Below are 24,409 nucleotides of genomic sequence, written 5' to 3'. Positions count from 1 at the left end.
TAACGCTGAGCTCATATACAGAATTTTTTACTCACAGTGTGGGCTGTATTCCCAGTTACCTGATTCAGCAATGACAACTTGATACTGAAGTTATCTACTAATGTATAGAACACTGGGGTCCCAAATGTGGATGATGCCAAATATGAAGTTAACTTTGAAAGCCAGCAAATCCCTTCCTATTTTACTATAATTGCAGTAAGTATAATGACAACTTTATTTTAATGTTTAGTATTTATACAGATAGAAATCTGATAGATATCTTATTTAAATGGGGTCTCACTGAAGAAAAATAAAGTCAGTGGAAACGTTCTCATTGTCTTGAATGAATTGTAGATCAGGATTTCCCATTATTAGCCCCTCACTGCTTGAGAAGCATGAAATATCATAGGCATAGGCCATCGCCCATAGGCTACGGGGTTTTTCAATATGGTCTTAGTGCAATGGTTTCTAACACTGTCAATTTTTTGCCCATTTTCTTTCTTATGAAAGCTATTCTTACTTGGAAAAGAAAAAAAGTGTAATTACATTTTCCATAGAACAGAATTAATTTGAAATGCAGTGTCACAACTTAACAATTCATCTTGTAACATTATGTTCATGTGATGGAAGCTTTTAAAAAATCATACAACAGCTCAATGTTATTTGGAGCATCTATTGTTCTCCTTTGTTTTTCAAACTGGAACAAGAAAACTGGAGAGGTTTCCATAGTTTGTTTCATTAACAAGACAGATGTGGCTGGTACTGTGCCAGCACAGTTTTATTCTCACTTGATGACAGAGTATTAAAAGCTATAATCAAGAAAAAAACCACTCAGTATTCAGTGTTTGGCATTTTTATATTATTTTAATACAATTTTGGAAAGCATACCCTGTAAACTTTACTAAAAAATTACACAATAGGTAGTATTGTTGATATTGTAATTTTTTGAAAGTAATCACTAATTCCTTTCCTGACTCAAGAAATAAACTAGTTCAGTAACCTGAAAAATGAAGATTTTTGAGTAATTTAATACTAGCATTAACATATTTCTGAAAAAACCCACCCACAGAAAGGCTTTAATTATTTTCAATATCTGAAGCAGTATGAAACATGAACAGTGAAGTTCAGAGGGCTTTACTTCAGAAAAGAGCAGATCTTCAGTTAAAAATTACATTATATTAATAATTATCTAAATAACAGAATTGGTATAATTCTAAATTTTATTATTATTATTTATTATTACTGTTACTATTTTAAAAGCTGCTCAGAACACAACAGTCTTCTTTCTTCCTAATTCTCTAGTCCCAGATTCAACAAATGCCACCCAAATAAAACTTTCCCAGAATATTTTGAAAACTGAACACTTGGACACTCCTGCAAGTGTTTCCCTGCAGTACAGCCAAGTAAGGATGGAAATCAGATTCCTAACTAATTACTCTAGCTACTTGGCTACACAGGATGAGGAATAACTTTTTTAACACTTCTCTTTTTTTTTTAAATTCTTTATGAGAGGTCAAGCCCACTGTGACCTGATTGGAAGCAAAATGTCTATGTGGCTCTTGAAGTTTAAATCTATACTCCAGTACTTTATTACATGCTTGGGAGTCTTCAGTCATACTGACAGTCATTGGAGAAAATGACTGTCTCTGCTGACCTCTATGGACCATTACTCCACCGATCCCATACGGATGAAATAGAGATTACAGTAAGGTTAATCAAAAAAGGACTTATTTTCCTTGTGCAACTGCATAACTTTTTCTGCTTCTCTTTGGCTGGAATTCTCAGCTTTCATAGTCAATATCCTCCTTGAAAGTTTAGCTCATTTAATCTTTCCTATGCCACCATGCCCCTTCTTTTTCCTTCTCAAGTTGGAAAAAAATAATAAATTAGGTCTTAATGAGAATAAAAGTTGTATCTCCATTGCTGTGTAAAGGTCGAAGTTGTTATGCTGGGTAGCAGCTGTAGCATTTACCTTGTTGGTATCTGATTAACTATGCTTTGCTTCAAGAAGCTATGAAATTCTCTTTCCTTTCTGTGGTGGTTATTGGGTATTCTTTAGTGAGGAATGCATCATTCGCTGAACCTTACTTTTTACTTCAGGATGCACATTAAAATATGCAAAAATATTAAACAGTTGTTATATGTAGAGGATTTTTTTCTGGCTTTAGACAGACCAGACATAACAGCAATCAAACACTCTTGAGTGTGATAGGTATAAGGTGACAAATTCTCAACCTGTTTCTCTCAGATAAACTCAAGTGATGTTCATAGCATATGTAACTTGTTTCAGATACAGCTATTGCCCACTTTAAGTTATTTAAAGCATAGTCACATAAAATGTATGATCAAGATAAGTGCAATACACTGTCAATTTTGGATCAGCAGGATGCATTTTCTAGGATAAATCTTATAATTTTTTGCCTGTTCTTCATATCATAACATTTCAAATAACTAGGTTTTGTCTTTAACAACTTCAGATACCCATAAATATTAAGTAAGTTACCACGGTTATAGCTCTGGATCAGCAAACCTAATGGTATAGAAAAGCATGCATCTGTTCCTAAAATTCCTGAAAGAGTAATAAGATCAAAACATGCCCATTGTTTCAGGAGGCATCAAGTACATTTAATGTTAGACATGTAAAAATCTCAATTTGTTATCAAAGCAGAGTGATTTCAGACCCCATACTTCCGGCTACCATGTTTCTTTTCTGGTGGCTGGTTAAATATCTAGCAATCAAATCAAATCATTCTTTCTTATCATATCATCATCTTTAGCCTCTTGATGAATATATCACTCTCAGATACTCATAACCTACAGTCTTTTGCCAATAAGTTACATGCTAAGGAAAAATTTCGAAAACTGTTGACACAAATTGTGGAGAAAAGTAACACAAAATTTCACTATGTGCAGGAGAAAATAATCTCTCTCAGATAATCTCTCTGACTATCTCTAGACATTTAGTACACTTTTAATTAAAGAGTAAGAATGATTATCACCTCAAATAAAACAATGACTGTGGTGGGTTGTAACCATCATCTTATCAGCTTTAATTATCTCAGTGCTTCACACTTATCATCTCCTGACACTGACATATCCTTCTTGAGCTGTGCATATCAACAGAAATGTTATGCTTTTTTATACTGTTCTGTTACTCTCAGCCACAGCAGCTGTTTCTGTTTCCTCAGTGCTATGTATCTTTATATTCCAAAATGAATGAAACATTTATGAAGTTTCTTTCTGGCCACTGAGATACTTGAAATGAATAGCTCCTCTTTAATTTTCAGTGAAACACATTATCCTGGTGTCATGAATTGTATTAAAATCATGGAGGTACCAACAAGCAAATGATTTCTGTATTAGTGATAATAATAGATTAATTAGATGTCCCCAAACGCTGTAAAATTTATTGCATTAAGTTGGTCCTAGACTTTAACTTAAATGCGATGTTCATTTTATTTTTAGATTGCATAACAATCACTTTAAAATACAGTATAAAAAAAGTTTGTAGCATAATTCCCTTTAAAAATCAAAAGTGGAAATTGTTAATTGGAGAATGACAAAGCTTGATATTCCTGTGATTTTCTTCTTTTTCTTTTTTTTTTTCTTTTAAACATATTAGTAAAGAATTTTCTGTTTCACTGGAACAGTTTCAACTTCCAAAGTAAATATTTTGAGTCATGAAAACTCCCTGTATACAATTGTGAGCACATAAATTAAGCTAAACTAAACCAAACTCTATCAATTTGAAGTCTGCTCTGTCTGGCCTCCATCTCGAGAGACCTTCAGTTTTCTTGCTCTCTTTGGGGACATCATATTAGATTGAATGGGCCCATAAAAGGAATTTAATTATCAATGATGATCAGGGAGTATAAAAAAAAAAATCACCATATTTATATTTTTGTGAGAATGTAGTTTGCTATCTCCAAAATGTGTTATAGTGAGTGTAAGAAATTGTCTTGTTTGTGGATCTATACTTGTAGAATACCATGTTGTTCTGTTCAGAAATAGTTCGACTGTGTTGGCGGTTAGCCCAGGAGATGATGGCTAATTTACCCAGAGAACACTGGGAGGGCAGCTGGGGAGTGTTAAGATTAGCAGCCAATAAAAAAATGTAGAAAATCAGCTCTTTATAGTGCCAAAGAGAAACTCAATATGAACAGAAGACAGCGAAGAAGGGAAATGTTGTTCTAGGCAAAAACTGCGTACTTCTCCTATCCTCACTCCAATTTTGTCGTTTTAGGTTAGTAAAAAAAAAAAACCTAAAAAAAAACCCTAAAGCCTACTTTCTTTAGGAAAAACCTATCTTAAATTATACAAGCCCACCTGTCAAGTAAACCCACATGATGTAATACTTTGAATGTCAAGTCTCAGATCAGGAAATTTCAAAGAAAAAAGGGAATTGAAACATAGATGTTGGACAGTAAAAATGACATCCACAGTACATTTTCCGCACCCTGAATCCAAACTTGCCATGTGTAAGCTTTGTAATGCAAGATTCTACAATGTCAAATGAGCAAAAGTTTGGTTCTCAAGAATACAATTTTTCTCAATGGTTATGTCATGGTTTAACCCCAGCCAGCAACTAAGCACCACGCAGCTGCTCACTCACTTCTCCCCCTCCCAGTGGGATGGGAGAGAGAATCGTGAAAAGAAGTAAACCTTGTGGGTTGAGATAAGAACAGTTTAATAGAATATAAAAAGGAGAAACTAATAATGATAACAATAACACTAATAAAATGACAACAGTAATAATAAAAGGATTGGAATGTACAAATGACGTGCAGTGCAATTGCTCACCACCTGCTGATTGACGCCCAGTTAGTCCCTGAGCGGCAATTCCCCCTCCCCTACTCCTCCCAGTTTATATACTGGGCATGACGTCCCATGGTATGGAATACCCCTTTGGCCAGTTTGGCTCCGCTGTCCTGGCTGTTTCCCCTTCCCAACTTCTTGTGCCCCTCCAGCTTTCTCGCTGGCTGGGCATCAGAAGCTGAAAAATCCTTGACTTGGTCTAACCACTACTTAGCAACAACTGAAAACATCAGTGTTATCAACACTCTTCTCATACTGAACCCAAAACATAGCACTGTACCAGCTACTAGGAAGACAATTAACTCTGTCCCAGCCAAAACCAGGACGGGTTACTATCATATTTTTTCTTAACAGATAATCCTTTAGGATTCTTTAACTTAGCAGTGTCAGGAAGGTCACTTCTGTTTCTGCTACTGATATTATGTCAGATGTGTTACTGAGTCAGTGCTCTTAGAGCTACCTCATGCAGAAACATCAGAATTAATTGCATAATCAATACTACTCCAGGTGAGCATTCACCTGTAAACAAGAATATTAGGTATTTACTTTGTGTGCAGGCTTAAGTTGGTTATTGACTTGCTTTAAGGTTTAGTAGGAGGTCAGTGACTTAGGGGTTAATTCATAAAAAAGTAGCTGTAAGGTTACAGTTTTCCTATGCCTGTGGGGAGACTAAGAAAAAAATTGGTGAGTATATGCAAGCTTTTAATTACTTTTAAGAAGGTATATAGCAGCATGACACATGCTGTGAGATGTCACATGAAGATTGTTACATTTATGAAAGAAATCCAATTACTATTACGTATTAAAACCATGTTCAGACAATTTCGCTACAATCTGATATTAATAACAACATGGCTTTGAATAAACCCAGAATGGCTCAGATCAGAAACAGTTTGAGGAGTCCTTAGCAAGCTTGAAATCTGAAATAACCCCAAATATTATATAGTACTTATTATATCTGTTTCATAACTGGATTAAAAAGATGTATTTATTATAGAATAAGAAGCTAGGCAGGGGTACAGTTACAGTCAAAAGTTTTATGTTTTTAAATTATATGTCATTGTTTTGAACAGTATGCTATACAGTTTAGGAAACGGTATTCCCCTTTAGAAAGGGTAACGTAATAAGAATGGTGGAAAAGCATTCAGGAGGTGAGCACTCTGTGTTTTTTCCTTTTGATATCTTTAGGATAATATCATACTATACTCACAACTCATTACCTCTTTTGTCGTTCCCTGGAAATTTAGGAAAATAGAATAAGAGAAGGTCAGAAATCTCAGCTACCACTTGAAGTGGTAATTCAGATGGTTTGGTTTTTTTAATCACATCTGTGTCTGTAGGCTTTGTTTAGCTACTCCAGCCTTTATGAAGTGACAATTTAGGAATGGTAATTTCGTAATTGTGGACATCAGTGTCCCACATGACAGTATAGTCACATTTTTCTAGTTTAACTTCAGAGCACCATAGAAAACGCCATTCTATTTTCCAAGAAAAAAGAACTTTAGGTATATCATAGGGCACTTTTATAAAACTATATGTATATTTCTACTATATTAGATGTCTTCCTTCAAACTTTGTTGAAGTAATTTTACATACCATTTCCCTCTTGAGTACCATCTTATGGTTACAACTTGCACAGCTCATTCTCTGTGTTTATTGTCTGATATTGTCTGATCGTTCTCTGATTTGGCAAGGACTGATGAGTTTTATGAATCTGGTAACAGTTTGGGAAATTTATTATCAAATCATCTAGTGAATGTTTCCACTTCCTTCAACATCAATTGTCCAGCCATAACTTATGAATCCAACACATTTTATTTCAGTTTTCACCATGGAAAGTTCATCTTGAAAAAGGCTGCTCATGTAGAAGTATTATAATACAAAAAAAGATGCTGTTAGGCCCTGTAAACTAACCTACCATATTTTTCTGCTGTAAGATGGTGTCAGTTTTGTTTCATGTGTCTTGCAGATTGCATGGGTAGGATCAGTTTGAAATCATGGAATTGATTCTGCATTTCTCCTTGTTGTTCCAATCATAGATGTTGAAGATGTGTTATATTTATGTGGGAGTAGAGAGAGCATTTAAATAGAAGTCCCCCTTGCAAGAGCTGGGACAGCAGTACACATATTTTGACAGAAGGCTAAAGTCATTATTTCCATAATATAAGCAAGAACAGGACATACAACACTTGGCATTCCAGCTCCCTGTGTCTTTCTCCCTTTCATTTTCCACTTGTCAAGTAGGCAATGAGAGCAAAGTAAGGCCAGTATTCCCCCAGGGTAAAAAATAATTATCTGCTCAGTTACTAAAAAGTAATACAGCTTTCCATTTTCACTGGTCTTTCCACCACTGCTGATTTATACTTCAAATTCTCTGACGACTCAGGGTCTCTCCTTTACTTGATTATCTTCTTCCTTTCTGTGTGCTTACTTTCTTTTTTTTTTCCTTAATAAGGAAAAGTACCAAATCTTAATCTTAACATTTTTTTTCTCTCAGAATGCAATTCAGCACAGTCTGAGACAGAACTGTGAGGTTCATTTTTGTAGGAGAACTGCCTTTCTTCACCTTTTTTCTCTTCTTTTCTACTCCTACTCTTATTCCTTTATTTCCCAGTTATTTTACTAATGTCTCCACCATTTATTCTAATATTTACACATAAAACTAACAATTTAAAACGTTATGGTTATTCTATAAATGTTTTGTGTTCTGCCTGTTCACAATACAAGCATGAATTTTAAAGAAGTATAGGATAGATACCATCATATGATAGTGGGACATGGCTTGGAGTCCATTCTTCTTCACATGAGTGCTACAGAAGCCAGAAGAACTCTAGATGGACAGCAGCAGGAATCACAGTACACTAAATGACTAAACTCCAAATTATCAGCTGTTAAGACTTGTACCTTTTTATGCACTCAGATAAGTCTTGACTGATGAGGACACTGTTGTATAACCAGCTAAGATGATCATGCATATTGTTTTAAAAGATCTGTCCCTTGGAGTGATTGTACATCTTGTGTTTTAAGGGCACAAATCTTATTTAATTCATTTGTCACAGTAAGGGGAAACTTGAATCAATCAAACCTTAACATAGCAACACTAAGGTTGTAATCGATGATTAAATCTTGCTTTTTTATAACATTCAACCAAAAAGAAGGTTTTCTAATAAAAAAAGCATCGTAAAATTCTTTTTTCATGTCTTGGACAAGGCCTGATAGCACATCTTAAAGAAAAAAAAAAGATGTAGGTTTAATATTTTTCCAGTTAAAATGTGATTTTAGTCTAAACTTCTATATTTCATGTTTGCAAACTTAAAATAATGAAAGAGCATGAAAGAAATAAAAATTGGAGAAGATTACTATGGAGATGGCCTTCTATGCTTTACTGGAAATGCTGTGTGAGTACAGAAGGCAGAATACACCTTTGTTGCACATTATCAAGTAGGTTCTTCTGTCATGGCCTAGAATTCTTTTATGAAGGCTATTCCATGGCTGTCAGGAAAGTACATTCCAGTCTCAGTAACTTGTAAATAGAGAAAGTCTCTAGTTTTTACAGAGATTAGCTGCTGATGACGTGTTCCTAGCTACTGAAGAGATTAAGGTGAGCTTCAGAGCTGTGTGCAGAACAAAAAAAGAGAAGGGGGTTTCTTTTGAGCTTAGGCACAGGCCAGCACAACTTTCAGAAGAGCACTGAAGAGGAATACTCCTACAAAAAGCCACTGTGCTTGTATTTCTTTCAGAACCTTTACTGAGACGATGTTTTGATGGATGAAGAACCTGAGACAGAGGTAAAAACCTGGAACTGACTGAAAGAATAATGTGAGTACTCACTCCTCTGGCACTTCTTCAAAACTGAATGTGAGCTGTCACTGCTGAAAGCTGTCTCGTTTTCCCAAGCCACCAGTTGTTTGAGATTAAATACTATGCTCTGGTCTCAAGCAGTAGTAGTATGCTTTTCTTCAGAACTTTCAATACTGGAAGATGTTAAAATTCTTTTAAAATCTTGTAAAAAAAAGACTTCAGAAGGAAAGAAAGTAGAGAGCAAGAAGGAGAGATGAATTCTAAGAGAACTGCAGATAGAATCATCCTGTATGTTCATGCTTTTGGCATCTAAAGTTGAACTTTAAAATGAAAAAAATCAATTCTCCCAGTAGATATCTGTCACGGTGTAGGTTGTATCACATATAGTCTAAGGCTGAATTCATGTTAAGTTGTTCAAGTTATAGCCATAACTATCATGATCATAATAATTATAATGATATCATCAAACTGCATAAAGTTATATGTTTATGTTATCCAAGAAAAACAAAATACTTCATGAAAAAAGTGGAGAAAGCATTCTCTGCCAATCAATAAAGATATCAATAACTACCGTTATACCTATTGTATTTTACACTGATGAAGTTTCTGAGTTACTGATGTTATATTGGCAGATAAAAGACAGCAAGCCAAAGGAGACTATTGTAAAAGTGTTTATAGCAGTATTTCTAAGAATGAAGCAGAACTTATTTTTACATTAGGAAATGTGAAGATACAAAAAAAGTGGCTCCTACAGAACAAAAAAGGAGTGTATCATAGTAACATCTACAATCTTGTTAAATAGGTAATATATTTACAACTAGTAAATATTTCATTCTAATTTTTGTCTGTAGTTCTACTGATGCATCCTGGTAGACTTTTTTTTTTTTTTTTCCCAGTTGCCAGCCATGTTTAACTCTTCTTCAGAGGGAAGGGGGAGGCAGGGAAAGAAAATTATTTGAAATTTATTTCTGTACAGCCATTTATGCTTCAAACTGTGGAAATATTGAAATGCGTCTGATGTTTTGCACCTTCTTAAGAAGTGGAAAATGAGAGCAGCATTTGCTATCAGCTCATTGTATAGCTCTAATATTGCATAATGTAAACTAAAAATGTAATTCACTTGTCACCATTTGATCTTAAAACTATAAAAAAAAGTTTTTAACACTTTCCTTCAAAAAAAAGCCTTAGAATTATAGCAGCAATATAATTTTGTCAACCTTCACTGACTGAAAATTGTATGATATGGTATAATCTTACTGGAGAGTAGATAAATGTTACTTATTTTTACATACCCAGTTAAATTTGTTAAATTTTTGTTTTCATGTCTTTTAAAGATAAAAAGGCATTAGCATTAGCATTCTCTGGAAGATTTTATAAGTTACATTTACTACATTAGTACTAACTCCCTCATGCTAAAGAAACTACTGCAAAGAAACCTTTGGTAAAAGTTAAGCACTCTGGTTAAGTGGCCCCAATCCCACCAAAGACTCTTTGTAGAGGTACCAAACTGAAGTGCACATATTTATGTTGAATGAGTACCCCTAAAATTGGCAACTGTTATCACCTGAGCTCCTTTTTAACAAGTGCTTGGAAATAAAAAATAGTATGTGCTTACAAACCCAAAGTAAAACAAACATAGGGAGAAAAGAACTATAAAGATACTATGAACCCTAATAAACCATAACAGAATCATTTGGTTATGTTAATTGGGTTGTAACTACTTAATAAAAAAATACCACCTGGTAACAACTGGTAGTTTGTTAATATCGCATCACTTTTTCCAGAAAAGTGAGAGGGCAAATTATGTATTTTTTTATGTTTATATAATTATCACAACATTGTTTGTTATGTCATTGTTATGAAAACATATAATTTTTATTTGTTTATACCAAAACTAGCTGTGAATTTTAACAAATACAAATCCTGGAACCCGGTAAACTTCTGGATCTTCATGCTCTCATGTAGCAGAATTTCTTGCCATAAAAGCTTATGGCTAAAAGAATCTTTATATTTGAAATGAAAGAAGACCTGAATATAGAGATTAAAAACACTCATTTTGGTGTTACCACAGTGAGATCAGCAAATAAAGTCTGTTAGTCTGGTTTAAGTCTTCTCTGTGACTAAAGGGAGATTCTTTATTTGTATTAAATGAAAAGGATTTGGACCATGAAATTACAGATTACAGGTAATTTCTCACCTTCAATTATTTCCGATTTTTTTGTGTTAAAATGTTTGTTAGACTTAGAATGTGCAAATGAGGAAGAAAACTGAATAATGTATTCAGTTATAGAATCATAGAATAATTTAGGTTGAAAGGGACCTGCAGAGGTCATCAAGTCCAAACTCCAGCTCAGAGCAGTTGAACTAGATCAGGTTGCTCAGGGACCTTTCTGGTTGTGCCTTGAACACCTCTGATGATGAGTATTTCACAACTTCCCTAGATAACTTGTTCTAGTGTTTGACCACCCTCACAGTGGAATTTTTTTCCCCTTAATCATAATTTCCCATGGACTTGTGTCCATTGTCTTTCATCCTATCACTAGGCACTCTCGGGAAGAAGAGTCTGGCTCCATTTCTTTATATAGTCCCATTAGGAAATTGAGGAAAGCAATAAAGTGTCCCTTTAACTTTCTCTTCTTAAGGCTCAGCAAACCCAAGTCTCTCAGACTCTCCTCATATGTCATCTTCTTTAGCCCCATGACTCTCTTGGTGGTCCTCCACTGGTCTCACTTATGTCAGTGTTATTATATCAATGTCCTTCCTAAAGTGGGGAGCCCATAAATGCACACAGGACTCCAGATGTGGTCTCCCACATGCCAAAGAGAGAGGAAGAATCATTTAGTCGGACCATTTAGCCAGATCATTTAGTGGGACCTGTTGGCTACACTAGTGCTAATGCAAACAAACATGCCTGTGATTCTCTTTGCTGCAAGGGCACACTGCCAACTCATGTTGAATTCTTGTCCACTAGAATCCCAAGGTCCTTTTCTGCAAAGCTGATTTCTAGCAAGCCAATGCTGCTGCATGAGGATATTTCATTCCATACACAAAACTTTTTATGTACCTTTTTGGAAGTTCATGAGTTTTGTCTTAGGCCATTTTTCCACCCTTTTGAAGACCCTCTGGCTGGGTCTTCCAGTTTCTTGATGATTCCTCCATCCCATTGGCCAGGCCACTAAAAAAAAAAAAAAAAAAGAATTTTAAAAAATTAAACTGTGTCTGCTCCAGTATGAATCCCTGACAGATACTACAGACAATGGGCAATTAGTTGGATTTTGAACCATCAATCAAACCCCTCTGATTCTAGCAGTCCAGCTGATTCCCACCCATCTTCTCAACTTCTCCACTTTATCCATAAGGTTATTCTGGGGGAACATGTCAAAGGACTTGCTACAGTCAAAATGTAGAACAGCCACTGCTTCCTCTCCAGGTACTGAGACAGTTTTCCTGTTTTAGAAGATAATCATATTAGTCATAAATAATTTGTACTTCATAAATATAGTCTGTCTATTTGCAATCAATTTCTTGCCCTTCACATGCTTGGAAATGGCTTTCAACATAATTTGCTCCACAGTCTTCCAAGGGACTGAGGTTAGACTGGTAAGCCTGTAGTTCCCAAGACCCTCCTTCTTCCTTTTTCTGAAAATAAATGTGATATTTGTTATCTTTCTGTCATCAAGTATCTCCCTTAATCACCATGATCTTTTGAAGATGATAGAGGCCCCATAATGACTTCAATCACCTTCTGTAGCACCCCTTGATGTATCCCGCCTGGACTTATGTACACCCACTTATAAGTGCTCCCTAACTCTATCTTCCTCCACTGTGGGCAATGCTTCACTCCCACTAGACTCTGCTAGTAGTGTCAGAGGAGGCCTGAAAGCAAATTTTATGGATAAAAAAAAGGCAAAGAAGTAATTAAGTATGTTGATCACTCCATGTTCTTTGTCACTAGCTTTCCTGCCCCATTGAACAGTAAGCCTCAGTTTTGATGTGGATTTCCTTTTTCTGCCAATATCCTTACAGAAGTCCTTCCAATCGCCTTTTATGTCCCTCAGTAATTTCAGCTCCAGTTAATTTTTGGAATATTGAGAGCCTTTCCCACCATCTTGTTCCCTAGGATACTTCCTCATTGTTATCTACATCTTCTCTTCAGGTTGTTTTAAAGCCCTTCTCACTACATTAGCAAGCCTGCTAGCAAAGATGCTCTTTTCCCACTTTTTCAGATGGAATATGTCCCCACGCAGCAGTTCTACTTCCTCAGAAGAGCCAAAGCCCCGTGACATCACCTGCACAGTCAGGTGCTGACCTGCAAGATGCATCCGCTCCTACCTAGCTAGTCTTTCTCCCTCACTGGCAGGACTGAAGAGAACATTGCCTTGGCCCCTACACCCTTATCCTAGCTTCCAGAGCTCTGCAGCCACTATTGATGTGTTTAAGGTCATCTTTTGCAGTATCGTTGATGTCCACTGGATGAACGTGTTGTGTAAGAGAATTAGAAAAGCCTTAATATTCTCTCCAAAAAATCCTGGATCTGAGACCCTAGCAAGCAACTAGTCTGGTTGACTAATGAGTGACACCATTATCCACAGGATGGAGTCTTCAATGTCTGCGACACAACTTTTCCTCTTAGGGGGACAATTGCTTTAGGCTCAGCTGGCTGTGATGCCCTTGCTGAGTGCCTTGTTCCTCTTTACCTCTTCCCAGAGCACTTTATCTGTTCCGTAATTGCAGATTAGCACAGCAAATTTCCAGCTTTCCCCATTTTGGGATGGAGACATTCCCCCCTCTTCTAAGTGCAGTCACTTTTTGTCCTTTCTTCCTTGCATCATGGAGCTCGAATTCTTGCCTCTGCAAGGTCTGTGTGAAAAACCTTGCGAATCTCTTGTTCAGCCCCCTTGGTGGTACGCAGTCAGCTTAACACTCTTCGCAGCTCCTTCACTTGGTAGCTCAGTGCCCACACCACAGTTCACATCCCACTAGTGACTGACCAGCCCCAGAGGGAGGCACCTTCCCTCCCTGCAGCCCAAGGCCTAGATAGTGATGTCCCTCTGGACTGAAGCTTCTGATATGCCAGTAGATGTTTCAGCTTCTGTTGGAGACCATGCCCTCTGGCACATCAACACCATCATTGCACAGTCTCAAATAGTTCTGTGCTGCCTCGAGCAGACCTTCTGGGGCCTCTTTGTGCTCTACTGAGATTGCTGTTTTGACAGTTGCCACATCTCTGGTACCTGCCTCTTTTTGCTGTATTTATTATTTTTAATATTACTAGTCACTGAATCCAAGCAGTCAGTACTAGGACTCTTTTCAGTAACTTAAGAAGTCTTTTTCATTAGCGTAGGGGTAGATGAGGAGTGTAGGATAGCAGGGGTAAACACATAAGGAGGTTCCATGGGATAAAGACAGTAAGATGGCAGGAAGGAAATTCAATGTATTTCTTAGACAATCTGAAATCAAAGTCTGTCAAGACATGGAACATTTTATTCCCTTGAACTTTAAGATTATTTTGCAGTAACTGGAGATTAATTTTGCTTCCCACTTCACTTTCTTTTTCTTCTCCTTTCCCTTGGTCTGTTTAAATCAATTTGATTATTTATTTTTTTTCCACAATAGAGGTTAGTATAATTATGGTAGTTCTTTTTACATATCAAAGGCAATTTGTATTATTCACAAACTTACAAACCAGGCTTAATTTGCAAATCTAAGCAAACTTTTTTTTTTTTTCCCCCCCAGAAATATGCTGGGTCTTAAACTGGAATTATATATTCAGGTAGTTAGAATGACACTTGAAATTCAGTTTTGCAAATACGAAATGGAAGTAAAAAAGAGACAGAACTTTTCCAGGCATAAATTTCACCTGCAAAAAAAGATGCTGTGGCTTGTAAAAAGCATACATCAGTACTCTGTAAGGAGTCAGATTTTTTGAAGCTGTTGTTTGGGGTTTTCTTTTCCTTTTTTTCTTGTTTTCCTGTTTTAGAAGGAAGTTAATGATGTTAGCAACCAAATTTAAATTCAAATGTATTTATCATCATGAAAGATATATCTTTTTGTTTTCCTTGCTTTATTGCTCTGTTTGTCATATCTAGAATTTCTAGCATTAACTCTTCACCTTGTCTTAAAATGCTGATCTACCTTACTCATAATGCTGCTTTATACTGTACAAAAAAATAACAAGCTTTCATTCCATATATTTTGAATCATAACAGTTGCTTGTGCTGTAGCAATAAGTGATAACCTTCAGCAATATATATATATATATATATATGTAACATTTTTATGCATATTTTTATTTCTGTGAGCAGGGAAGATTGATTAAAATATGGGAATAGGAAAAAAGCTGGATTTACCTAAAACTTAACAAATAGCATAGGTTTCGTTCCAATTATAAGGCTAGGTTCACTGTGTGTAAGTTCATGAATAGTCTGAGCCCAGAAATTTTTTATGAGACTTTCAACCAGAGATTTAACTTGTGTTTGAAAGAAAGGGTATGTATTAGATTAGATTGAAACCCTCTGCATTTGGCAGAGGCAGAGGGAAACAAAATCCAGGCTATGTGAATAATTAGGAAAAGAAGAGGCAGCTTTATAACAGTGTTTCTTTTTCCTCAGTCCCACATAAAGTCTTTCACATCGATTTCTTACATTCTTATCCTGAAGCAGGAAGAGCATGCTCAAAAATCTCATCAGCCTGACAATGTGAAAGAGTTTCTGAACAAACAAACATAGTAAAAACACAAAAGGAAGGAAGAATCATAGGGTGGCAGCAGCCTGACAGAATGACAAGCAGCACATTGTCTAAGGAATTAAGGTAAATTGGAAGTGATACACAGACAAAAGTCTTTGTTTAATGGTAACGAAGGGATGACTTACCTGCAAACTTGCTTTATTTCTGCTTTGCTCTACCCACATTTCCTCTTCTACTCTTGACAAAGTGTCCTTGTGATGGAACTTTATAAATTGAACTAGATGGAGCTCCCATTTCCCTGTATGATAGTTTCTTTGTGTAGAAATGTAGCAGTAGAGACCCTAGATATTATCAGACTGGTTCTTAGAAAAGTATTAGCTTTTCAACTTGAATCATACATGTCAAAACTCGCAAATAATTAGAGCACAAGATAAATGGAAACATGTGGGTAGGACTTATCTGATCAAATATAGAGGCCTCTTTATTTTTACTTTCAATAATTAGGCAATCTATGACACAAGTCATCTCATCCTAAGTTACATTCCTCAAATAAAGCAAATGAATCCTACTGTCCAAGTGTTAACTTTGTGGTATTGATTTTAAAAAAGAATCTAGACAACTTAGCTATAAACCCATATATTGTACAAGTGCTAAGTTATATGACGTGGATCCATGTTCCGATGCAGTATTTTAAAGTGTTTTCAAAACAGAAATCAACCTTTGAAGTAATATATCATCAGCACCTTGTCTTGCAACTTCAGCTGTCCACAGAATGAATATTAATAAAAAAAAATTAAAATTAGAGAAGTTAATATTGTGGTGATTACCCTAGGTGAATGCTTGCAAGTGACTCAGAGTTTAGATGTTATATGTAGTCGATAATATGTGCTACAAACAATTTTTTCTAACTAATTCCCTTCTACCATTTTCATAAGTTCTAGGGAAATAATTTTTAGATAAAATGCTATTTTTCTGCCAATTCAGAAGGTTAGCCAGCAACATAATTATCTGATTAATTATTGTTTTCTTTGTGAAAGAAGTCACCTTTGAGGATGAATTTGCTCAAAGATGAAAAGCTGTATATTTGACACACACTCTTTTTGCTTGCTGGTGGAGTGCCAAGGAATCTATTTTGGTCTTGTCTCACCAGCCCACTTTAATCACTATAAAAATCACTCAAAGGATCAGCCAATGCCTAGCTGACACAGGGCAAGTGCCTTGAAACAGATACAGAAAGTTCCAGCTAAAACACTACAAATAATTTGGTTTTATCTTTCTTGTGTTGCTGGTAAATGACAAAGTAATATTTACGATTATTGGGCTTTCAAGTAAATCAGAAAAAGCTTTTTTTTTTTTAATGTCAAACCACTAAATATAAAATGCTTGATTGCTCTTATAGGAAACAATGCCTCTTGAAGTACTTACCATAAAGTGTTTCCTCACAGTCATAGAAGGTAGATCTTAATTAACCTTTCCAGTAACCTTGCCTTGTAGTTAATTAGATCTGTGAAAACCACACTAGCTTAATTCTGAATTCTAAACTTACAATGATCAAAATGGTGAAGATAAACCTCTTCTGGAGCTGACCTTGTAATTCAACATTGTATAGCTTTTATTAAGGTTACAAACTTTTAAAGAAACAATGCCTTCATACTATAGTTTTTTCTAAGTGTATTCAGGCAGTCATTATTTCTAGAGCAATTTGATAGCAGTTACCTCTTCCCTACTGTGACAGCTACCCTGAAAAAAATTAGGTCTGACACATATATATGTACATACATGTATACACACACACAGACATATATATATGAACATATATACATTTGGCATACAGATATAGGAATAGTCTTTAGACAGTTTCCTAGATGGAAATACAAATTCTAATGATCACCTATACCATTACAATTAGAGGTAAAATACAACATTTAAATCTTTATACTGAACATGCAAAGCATGCCAAAACCCTGTGTTTGAGATTATGTGAACAGGAGCAAGTATTTACCCAAGAGCCAGTGAAGTCTCAAGACCAAGCCAGCAGATCCACCTGCAATCCAGAAACTAAAGTATTCTGATATACAACCAACTGCTAAGCATTTGTATTTTCTTTCCCATCATGGTCTAACTGCAACACCCCCAGGGAATTTGGGACTCACTCAATTATCCTTCCCATGTCCATAAATGCTCATGTTTGTCTACTTGCTCTCCTTCTGCTCCATTCATCAAAAATTGCAGAAATCTAATTTGTTGCAAGAAAATGTAGCATTTTTAGGTGGAGATTTGTGGATGTGAGGGCAGTGTACACTCCTGAACAGCTCTTCTTCATCTTCATCAGGAAAATGTCAGCAAGCCATATGAAAGGATAACAACAAGAGAGCTGAAACTGGGGTACATTCTAATTTATTTAATTTAAATTAAACATTTAAAATGTACACGACCATTTATTTGTAATTCAGCAAAGAAGATGCAGGTTAATTTCTCTTTTTTTAATCTTCTCATGGCTATCTTCCTATTCCAAAGTTTAAAGCAGAGTATCTTACGAGATATTCATTGTTTCATGACAGAAATCCTCAGCAGTTTCTATATGCTCAGATAAGGCTGATCTGGCTTGGTCCCCTAAATGGAAATATTTGGACTTCAGAATTTAAGTAAAAACTGAATGAGAATGTCAGTATTAATTTTGTATTTCATTCAACAAGGAGACTGTATAAAATGACCAGAATTGCATTTACGGAAGAGGAATTATAGTCATAGTGAGTTAAACTTAAATACAGTTAGGATATGACTGTGTTACATTTTGTTTCCATGGAAAATGACTCACTTTATCTCCAGGTCAAACTGTTTTCAGTGAAAGTATTAACATGACCAAACAAAACTGGTAGAATAGATAAATCAATATTTTTTATTTAAATTTTATTTTATATTTTCTTTCCTAAACTTAACTCTGTTAGAGGCCTATACTAATTTTCCCCATTTTGATCAGGGTGTTTTACATCAGTTCATGGTATTAGGTAATCTTATTTCATTTGCTGTCAATCAAATATCCCTCCCCCCCCCCCCCCAAAAAAAGAACTTTTCCCTATCCAATGCCTCATGAGTCTTTGAACAGTAGCCACACAAAGACTCACATGTCGTGAATTTATGCATATATTACATCTATATTGGTACTCTGGGCTAAAGTCAGGAACAGTGACAAATTGTCTCCCCAACAATGTTCTGCAGATTGCTCATAATGATAATTCTATCGAGAAATAAAACATCTTACACTGGTGGTAGCTAAATGAAATCCTCAGTGTATTTTATAAATATGTATCATCCACAATAAAAGCTTGGAGTGTTACAGATCAGTCATTACCAGTCTAGTCTAAAGTGGAATGAATTATTTACAATCCGCAATATAAGAACAAGCTCTTCAAAAATATTTTTTCAGCCTTACTGATGAAAAGGATTCAATTTCATGAGATCTCACAAGAAAATTCACGTCTGTCCCTTGCACAGTGTAAAAGATTCAGCTGAAGTTTGCCTCAAAATTTGCAGACTGCAGTGTTCACACATTCCATGCTGGGGCAAACCTTTATTAATGAGCAAAGATTTTCTTAATAAATATTAGGAAAATAATAGGTGTTGACTATATTATAATATTTTATTCAGACTTTCATAGAAGAATGCACTAAAAAAAACTCCAGCAATTCTCTGAAATATTTTCTTTATCTCCTGTAACATCTGCATGGGAGTATATGGTAGGAAAAACACAAAGTGTATCATCAGATTCTGATCCGGTAGAATGAGATTCTACATCCATAAATATCTACATCTATAAATATCTGTCATATAGGCTGGAGTTTGCATGCAGCTGTCTTTCATTTCTCTGCTACTGGGCTGTAAAATAATTGCGTAGTGTCCCAGGCTGTGTTTACATTTACCTGCTGGACATGCTGCAGTGAACAGGAGGGACTGGATCCTCAGGTAGCCCACGTCAGTCAGCTGGAAATACACTGAGTTTCTAGTCATGGAAGGCAGGAGAAAGAACAACGAAGGGAGAAAGGAGCCTTCATCTTGATAAAAGCATTTGGTTTCATTAAAGGTTCATGCTAAGGTCACAGCTTGAAATTGCTACGCCAAGAACTCTTAGTGACTTTGGTATCAAGAAGATTTAGTGCTACGCTGACAAAATAAAGAAAGAGCGACTATAAACAAGCTACATCAAGAAAGAAAGGTAGACAAGTGGAATGGGGAGAAAAGGCTTCCATCTGAAAACATCCTCAAACTGAGTGACCATCTGACCTGTTCACAAAGATGTAGAGCAGGAAATTATTCATCCCCCAAACCCCGCCACCCCTCCACTCCCCCTGCCCCCGAAACTTCTCCATGCGAAGGATGGTACTACCCAATCTTTCTTTCCTGCTTTGAATAGAAGGAGTGTGTATCTGCCTCCTTCCACCTCCAGCTCATAAGAAGAAGGATGGGATGGACAGCTTCTACATTTGTTATGCACTAATTTGCTTCAATAGAACAAGAATTCACGTGACCTCTCTTCTTTGATGAACTTATCAGCTTGGCATTTTTCTTATGATACTTTTAAACTGTGTGTTGTTGTTCATTTGTGACTGTAAATAAAATTCTCTGAAAAAAATGCATCTTGAATGCCAGCATGGCCATTCAGCACCCATTCCACACACTGGAAATCTCACTAAAAATTCACATTGTTGTGTTTAATACATGGAGATGCTAATAAATAGATTGATAAAAGAACAGGAAAATCAGTTCTCTACAGACTTCTGTTTTCATTACCAGGCTTCCCTCATGGGTTGGTGAGTGAACTATATTTTTGTTTATTTTGTGCTGTTAATATTCCTTCTTTTTATCAGGGCCCAAAGAATGTTTGCAGTTTTAGAGTCATCTGAATAATTTTATAAAGAAAATTCATTTGGCTATTTGAGAATGGCCTGTAACACACACATTATTATTTTAATATATATGAGTTATTTTAAAATCTTAGTGAAAAGAAGCGGTCATATAGATCCTGCTTTCAAAATATAGGTTTAGCTAGTTAAAAAATGGGGCTTTGCAGGGATGGGGTGGGCAGGGTGTTTCCGTTTTGGTCAAATGACAATCTTCTAATCAAGCCACCCTGATGTTAATATGGATCTTTCCAAACATTTCATTTGGGTTTATGTCATCTTCTTAATACATTTACAGATAGGAAATATTATATATTGAAACAAGTATGCCATTGTGATCAATGAAATCTTGGTAGGGGAACAAAAACCTGTTTAATCGTGTTTAAAAAAAAACAGAAAATCAGGAATTATATCTTGAAAATGTAATAAAAGGAAATATTTTCTCATCCTAACACGTGAAAGGGATATAATGGTGCACTAAGATCCATCATAGAAATTCCATGTTTTCCACCTGTCAACACTGAATATCATTATATGCAAGGAAATACCAAGCATAAACTATTGACATCTTTTCTGTTTGATAATTCTTAAATCTTTACTGTGTGATAGCATGGGAAATTTTGATGCAGCATGAAAGATAAAGTAGTAGTTGTCAAAAGTTTAAATTGTAGAAGTCAGCAACACCTCAAATGTCTTTGATAATTGACCCATTAGATATAGTCTTCCCTTGAGGTCTAAACATGTGTTAGGCTTTGCTGTGTGCTGTCTGGAAAGAATGTTTTATTGACTGGTTAGGAAAGCCACCGATGAGATCACAAGAGCTGTATGAAGCATTGTATGGACAATAGTAAGTATAATCTCCAATTCTGCTGAACTGCTGAACAGTATTGACCAAAAAAAAAAAAGGCAAAAATAAATAAATAAAAGACAGACAGAAAAGAAAACAAATCAGGCAAGCAGAAATAGCATTGCTCCAACAATCAACCATCACAACAAAGCAAGACAAGTCTCTTGGAAACAAATCAAAGCTGATGTGGAAAAATGAAAAACACAAACACATAGAATAAAACATTCATAAGTTTGTTTGAGCACACTAGGGAGCCCTATGAAGTTTATAATTCACTTCAGTAAGGGTAGAATTAAAACTAGCGACAAGCTTATAGCTGTACTAAGACATTTCATTTGTTAACTGCCAGAATTTAAGTGCCATACTAATATTCAACTTAACTGCCCTCTTTTCCTGCCCGAGTTGCCTTTAGCAACTTAGAGGCAACATGTCTCCCGCTTTAGATATCTGACATCAGTAGAGGATTATCAGAGCAGTTACCAGAAATGTTGTCTAGGTTTCTCTTGCAGTCTTTTCCTAAAAAAGGCAGGCAACTGTCAAGCATCTGAAGAGTAATTGAGACCTAGTAATAGGACATCCTGAACACACAGCTAAGTCTGAACTTCTACTTCTCTGAAACTGATACACCTGACTAAAGCCCACACATTGGGCATCTCGGTCCTTAAGATCTTTCTCAAGAGGTGGGCACACAGTACAGTGAGGCTGAGTCTTTTCAAAATTACTGCATTTTGTCTTTTGGAATAACAGCTACAGCAGCTACAGATTACATGTCCACATAGTTCCTATCTTTCTGCAGGTGTCCTGGCTGTGGCGAAAAGAAGCAGCCCACTCTTAGTCATGGTGCCACTATGCCACAGTGCAGGTAGCAAATCCATATGGCACACAAAATCCAGATGGCATATAAAAAGCACGAACACTATAGCTTAGTGATTAGGATTTATATTAAGCATGTTCCTCTCCTACAACTCCTACAGTGGAGTTACTTGTACTGGGGGCAGGTGCTCAGGCGCTGGCAGTGGGGGGCTGCAGGGATGGCCTGTGAGGAGAGGCTGGGGTTGTCCTGGGCTGGATGCAGCTGTTTCCAGCTGTTTCCAATGGACCCACCGCAGGGCACAGGTGAGCCCAGCAGCCAAGATGGTGTCAGCTCAGGGAAAACATATTTGAGAAAGGGCAGAAGACACTGGAGAAAGGAGGAGGGGGAAAAAGTGAGAAACAGCAGAGGGAACACCAAGATCAGAGAAGGAAGAGGAGGAGGTCCTCCATGTCGCCGGAGCAGATATCCCCCGCAGCCCATGGAGGACCACACGCTGGAGCAGTAGAAAGGTATGAGAGGAAAGGAGGGGCAGAGAGAAACCACTGTGTATTGACCATAGCCCACCCCGCTGCCCCCTCTTTTGTGCCACTTGTTGCCTCACTGCAGAGACTCAGCGTGACCTGTGGTGATAGCAGCAGTGGGAGGAGAGGAGCTGGGAGTGAAGGAGTAAAGCCGAGTCTGGGAATGGAAGGAGGAAATGTGTTGGTTTAGTGCTTGTCTTTTTGCTTCCTGCTACCTGAATCAGTGATTAAATATTGAACAGGCAATAAATTAAGTTAGTTTTGCCCAAGTTGAGGGGTTTTTGCCCAAGATTATCATTAGTAAGCAATCTCCTTGTCTTTATCTCAACCCATGTGCTTTGCCATTCCGGTTCTGCCTATTTTCTACCCCCAACCTGCTGAGGGGTGGGAGTGAGCAGGTGGCTGGGTGGGAACTCAGCTTTTCGTCAAGGGTAACCCACCACAAGCCAGTAAACACAAAACACCATTATTGACTTTTCACTGTGTTTTGTGGTAGATTTGTGCATTTAGTCTACTAGTGAGTACTACATTTTTTTTTTTTAAAGGTAGCAATAACTGAAAGACTTCCCCAGGGGGACAATAACACAGGTGACATGGTATTTAAACATGGTGGTTCCAATTCCAAAGTACCAAAATGTCCTGCATAGAGCTAGAAAAGTCCATGATATGGTGGATGAGCAATTGCCTGACTCCTTGGGCTCAAAGAGTTATAATAAATGGGGTTTCATCATGCTGGCATCCAGTCAGTCACCAGTGGGGTCCCCCAGAGCTCAATTTAGAGGGCCAGTGCTCTTTAATATTTTTATAAATGAGCTGGACACAGGAATCGAATGTACATTAAGTTTGCTGATGATACTAAACCGGGAGGAGCTGTGGACTCCCCCAAGGGTAGAGAGGCCTTACAAAGAGATCTGGATAGACTAGAGAGCTGGGCAATCACCAACCGTCATTCTGCACCTGGGATGGGGTAATCCTGGTTTTACATACAAATTGGGGGATGAGAGGCTGTAAAGCAGCCCTGGGAAGAGATCTGATGGCAAGTTGAACATGAGTCAACAGTGTGCCCCGGCAGCCAAAAGGGCCAACCGTGTCCTGGGGTGCACCAAGCACAGCCTAGCTAGCCGGTCGAGGGAGGTGATTGTCCCACTCCACACTGCACTGGTGCGGCCCCACCTCGAGTACTGTGTGCAGTTTTGGGTGCCTCAATGTAAGAGGGACATCAAACTATTAGAGTGTGTCCAGAGGAGAGTGACCAAGATTGTGAAGGGTCATGAAGGCAAGACTTAGGAGGAGCGGCTGAGGTCACTTGGCTTGTTCCTTGGAGAAGAGAAGGCTGAGGGGTCACCTCATTGCAGTCTACAACTTCTTCAAGTGGAGAGGGAGGTGCTGATCTCTCTCTGATCAGCAGTGACAGAACATGAGGAAATGGAATGAAGCTGTGCCAGGAGAAGTTTAGACTGGATGTTAGTAAACTGTTCTTCATTAAGAGGGTTGTCGGTCACTGGAACAGGCTCCCTGGAGAAGTGGTCATGGCACCAAGCCCATCAGAGTTCAAGGAGGTTCTGGATGATGCTATTAAGTCATATGGTTTAGTTTTAGGTAGTCCTGTGAGGAGCAGGGAGTTGGACTCGGTGATCCTTATGGATCCCTTCCAACTTGACATATTCTATGACTCTATAATTCTATAACTGTTTTAATCTGTAATGCCTAAAATTCCAGGTCCTGCAGCCACTACACAGATATTGTTCAGCTACAATTCCTACTCATTTAGAAAGGAATTTGGCCTGTGTCTTGGTGAGGACCTGGAGAAGTTCACTAAGAGTGTCTGATATGTATGCTTTTCTGCAAGGCAGAAAATCATAAATATATGCTTTAATATATTTATTTTAATATTATCCTCTGCCTAATAACAGATATTTTCTCTCAGTTTATCCAGTTCATTAACAGACTGTGGCAAGGAGATGTCAGATTTAACTTTGTTACTTCTCCTTACTTTCATATTACCTTCTTCAATTTAACACTTAGCATTTTTAAGATATTTAGTTGA

The sequence above is a fragment of the Haliaeetus albicilla genome, chromosome 15 (assembly GCF_947461875.1).
Source record: "Haliaeetus albicilla chromosome 15, bHalAlb1.1, whole genome shotgun sequence".
Classification (NCBI taxonomy): domain Eukaryota; kingdom Metazoa; phylum Chordata; class Aves; order Accipitriformes; family Accipitridae; genus Haliaeetus; species Haliaeetus albicilla.
This window is presented reverse-complemented; position numbering follows the sequence as displayed.